Below are 5,108 nucleotides of genomic sequence, written 5' to 3'. Positions count from 1 at the left end.
AGTATTATCCAGGTCACTCTAAAAACCCAAATTTGACTTTAAAAACATTCTCCCCTTTCTCCCACCACTCTCTAAAACCCCTCGTTACGAGCATTTGCTCTCTTCCTCTCCATCTCTGGTCTCTATTTCTTCTACTCTTCTCTCTCCGCCTCTTGATGTTAGTGACACCCCATCCTCCCTTTCTCTTTTTCTCATGTAGCCTCTATTCACGAATTGGCAATGCTGCCTCATAGCTCTCTCACATGACAGTTTTATGAAAGGTTGATGGCGGTGATATCTTCTTTTAGTGTAATTGTCATGGAAGTTCGTCTTTGCTACTAGTTTTAATTGGTAGTATTGCCATCCAGCTGCTTGTTGGTACGTGATAGAGGGCGAAAGTGTGAGGTTGGAGAGAGAAAAACAGAAAGAATAGCTTGTGTATGTGTGAGTACAATGAAATTATAAATTGATTATTCGTCATCTTTTAAATTAGTTGCTATATTTAGTTCGTACTATATATGATGATACAAAAGAAGTAACTAACCAATTTAACTTTTTTTTAAAGGAATTTAACTTATTCTAGTGTAACTAATTTTTATTATTTGGTGATGAAAATATTAGACCCATAGTTGCAGCAGTAAAAAAATATTATTATTCTTTTAATAGTTATATTATTTTTTAAAAAACACAGATAAAAAATGGCAATTGTTCATTTAAAAATAAAAATAATTAAAAAGATGAAGACTCCTTTTTAATTTTAACCTTCCATACTTGAAGTGGGGAAGCCAGAAGCACCTGAGGTGCATAAACTCCACCCTGGAGAAGTAGATGACTAACTTGTACCTACTATTACAAAGGAAAAGATGCCGTCAATGGAAGCTCTGTAAGGCAAAGGATGCAGAGGTTTCACCAGTGCGATTTGGTGCAGCGTGGTACCCCCGAGAGTGGAGCTATTTGGGTGGTTTGTGCTAGTGGATAGAGTTAATACCAAGGAGCGGTTGAGCAGATTGGGTGTTATTCCTATTATTGACAATGTTTGTGTCCTGTGTAAAAAGGAGATGGAGACTGTACAGCACTTATTTCTCCTATGTGAGGTTACATGGCAGGTGTGGTGCATGTTAGAGAATCATTAGCATCAATTTACATCAATTAGTATCGTCTATATTTATATAGTATATCTGTATATTAATTATAGGATTCTATGCCTTTATTACTCTGATTCATTTAGCACCTATAAATACCTCTTGTATATTGTACCTTTTCACACAATTGAATAATACACTTTTCAGATTACTCTGTCAGTCTCTTGTTTCTAACATGGTATCAGAGCCATGGTATCCTCCTTGAAGAGGATAGGTTGTTTTCCTTGAGGTGAAATCACCGTAGTTTTTTGCATTTTTTTTTCTATGTCATTCATCTTTCTATTTTGTCACTCCTTTGAAACTTTTTCACCTCATCGACTAGCCTATTTTCTCTGTCCTCTATTTTTTTCGAGTTGAATGATCAAACACCATTGTCATCCGCTGCTTACCTATTCTCATGAAGAAATCATATAGTTTTCGCTCTCTTTCGGCAGTTCCGTCTGCGTTCTCTCGTGGCAGTTCCGTCTGTGTTCTCCTGTGGCAGTTCTGTCTGCGTTCTCCCGTGGCAGTTTTGTCTGCGTTTTCCCGTGGCAGTTCCGTCTGCGTTCTCCCGTGGCAGTTCCGTCTGCGTGTTTCCTTGTGGCAGTTCCGTATGCGTTTCTTTCTGGCAGTTCCATCTGCGCTTCCTTCAGATAGCGGCAGTTCCGTCTGCGCTTCCTTCAGACAAGCGGCAGTTCCGTCTGCGCTTCCTTCAGACAAGTAGCAGTTCCGTCTGTGCTTCTTTCATATAGCGGTAGTTCCGTCTGCGCTTCCTTCAGACTAACGGCAGTTCCATCTGCGCTTCTTTCTGGCAGTTCCGTCTGCACCCGTTTTATCAATTTATGCAGTTTTTTTTTTCTATTTATTTCATTGTTTTAAATATGTTTCAAACTCAAGTTATCACTTGAGTTTGAGGGGGGATGTTAGAGAATCATTAGCATCAATTTACATCAATTAGTATCGTCTATATTTATATAGTATATCTGTATATTAATTATAGGATTCTATGCCTTTATTACTCTGATTCATTTAGCACCTATAAATACCTCTTGTATATTGTACCTTTTCACACAATTGAATAATACACTTTTCAGATTACTCTGTCAGTCTCTTGTTTCTAACAGTGCACATGGTTGAGGTATTTTCGTACAGATTAGGTTGTTCCTGGTACCATAAAAGGGCTGTTTGAAAGTTGGACAAGATTTCACACTGGAAAACAAGAGCAAAGGAAGTGGCTGACGGGGTTCTTTGCAGTGATCTGGAACATCTGGAGGGAACGGAACGATAGAATTTTCAACAATAAAGAAGCAGGTGTTGAGGAAATACAAAGCAGGACAGCTGTGAGCTACCAAGAATGGACGTCCAGTGATCCTAGTGGGTGTTGAGGGCAGATACATGGGAGTCAAGGAAATAGCTATCTCTCCTGTAGGCAGTTTTCTTTGTGTTTAGCTTTCTTTTATTTGTTGCTACTTATGCTCCACTTTATTGTGTTGAGCTTTCTTTGTTTCAAAAAAAAAAAGGCAAAGGATGCAGCCCAAATTAGAGCGTTAGTTTTTTTTCCTTGAAATGGATATTGGATTGAGTTGGTTAAAGAAAAAAAAAGTATCCGTTGGAAAAGTAACCCATCAAGTAATAAAAATCATTCTTTTTATAAATTTAGACAGAAAAAAGAATTTACTGAAATTTTATGACTGTAATCTATCGACTTTGGATAGCATAAGATATCTCATAAGAAACATATTTTTTTTGAACATGCAAAGAAATAAAGTAAACACTATCCTATATTCGAGCGGATAATTTATTGAAGACCAACACACAAAACTCAGACCAAATAATATGATAGAGTTACTATTGGCACTATATCTAACTATCTAATTCGCAGCTCTATTTGCTTCTCAGGACACTTAATCAATTCAACGTGAACAAGTCAAGAACGAGATGAAAGCTCCTGAATCACTAAATGTCTAAATTTGTTACTTCAGATGAATTTCCACTTTGTAAGATCATGCATGATGGGTAGAATGTTAAGATAATCCGTTTCACATATAATTGAGGAATGCTAGAGGGCCAGCAACTTTTGTGATTTGTAGCCATCAAATAGCCATCAATGATGGTTTTAATGGTGTGAGATTAGTGTGAGATTTCATCCAATGACTCACTTTTCTTTGCTGGTTATATGCTGGCCAGAATTTAACAAAGTTGCTGGCCCCCTAGACGTTTTCCATATAATATATATCCTTCAAATCGCAATCCCAAGTTAAAACCAATCATCTCCAAGTAGCAAATAACTCACATCTAATGATAGATCAAGGAAAATTCTTCCAGAGCAGCACGAGATTCAACCTCTCTTAGAATCTCTAATAATACACTTGAACTCCGTTATATTTGAATCCAGATACAAGCTTGCATCACAATTAACTTTAAAACTATTGCTTATTGATGGTTTTCAGCATAGGTGATTTTGAAAAGCCTTAAAGCATAGTTTCGATTCCTGTAACTCTAAAAGCTCTTGGCGATAATTCTGGTCAAAACAATAATCTTGTGATTACTTTTAATATTTTATTCTTTCTTCCGTATTTTATTTTTAAAATAATGTAGTAAGTTGGTATATTTATCTTTTTGTTTTTAATTCTGTCCTTACTATTAGCTGCTATCATTCAATTAAAAATTAATAATTTATTTTAAATTAGCATATTCTAAGTAACAATAAAAGAGGAAAAATAGTGTTATATAACGTTATTACTGTATGGACTTTTTAAAAAAGTAATATGCAAATCTCTAAGTGTTGATACATTCTAAGAAATGGAAATTATATATATGAACTCAAATCAATATCATATTTCATGTTTTTCTTACTTGTTTAACTCATGGTTTTTTCTTAATTCTTCGCTCAATAATCATTTTAGCCTTTTTCTATTACTGAAAGAGATAAACTTAAAAAATAAAATAACTCTATAAAAATTAAGACATTAGTGCGTAGTGTTAACTAACTTAAAAAAGAAAGTAGGTGGGGCTATAGGCCTATATACCCGGACCGTTTTAGGTCCCATTCAGCAAAATAATTGGTCTATAGTCCTGAAGTCTATCAGCACGCAAGAGGACCGAAGCCTCTTTCTTTTTTTCGCTAGCATATTCGGTCTTAATGAAAAAGAGAAAAGAGGAGGAAAGTAAAAAGGCAATCAGACTGACTTACAGGCCAACTGCTTCAAAGCCTAGCTGTGGCGTCTCTTACCAGTTTGTTGTAGTTGAGGGTCTTTAGGCACTTTACTGTCAGGAGAAGATTGATGCAGGGTTGGTGGCCCTTGCCTTTCTTACTAGAAAAGAATCACATCTTAAGACATTCTTTTTTAGTTAAAGAGAATAAAGAATATTTTTGTTCAAGCATAAAGTGGGAAAAGAAAAAGCTTTTAAGAGAAAGAATATTGCTCATGAACTAATATCTCTTTTCTTGACTTCAATTTTAAGGTGAATTCTCTTAGGTAGAAAAGGTTGTTGTTTCTACACGTGTAAAAAATTGTTGACAATGTGAGATGAGGATAAGTGTCCATTAAAAAATAAATTCTGCACTATATTACAGGTTGGACACAAAGCATGTTCGATGAAGTTTCTGTTGCGGTGATAGTTAATGATAGTATGATTAATTAAGGTTTTTTTTGTAAGAGACTTCAATGTGGGTTTGGAAAAAAATTTATGTTTGTAGTGAGTTTATTGTTTAATGTTGACATTATTTTGAGGCATAAACTATTCACTCTAAATGAATTTCAATGAAAATGTCTAACATGGGTTTATCTTATGTCCAAAAAAATATTATGTATATTGTTATGATAATCATATTTGTAGTTAATTAATAATTTATATTTGTATATTGTTTAATTATTTTGAGGCATAAACTATTCACTCTAAATGAATTTCAATGAAAATGTCTAACATGGGTTTATCTTATGTCCAAAAAAACAAAAAAATTATTGTTATGATAATCATATTTGTAGTTAATTAATAATTTATATT

Source organism: Arachis ipaensis, chromosome B09 (assembly GCF_000816755.2).
Source record: "Arachis ipaensis cultivar K30076 chromosome B09, Araip1.1, whole genome shotgun sequence".
Classification (NCBI taxonomy): domain Eukaryota; kingdom Viridiplantae; phylum Streptophyta; class Magnoliopsida; order Fabales; family Fabaceae; genus Arachis; species Arachis ipaensis.
The sequence above is the reverse complement of the archived record's forward strand: the minus strand, read 5'-3'. Positions refer to the sequence as shown.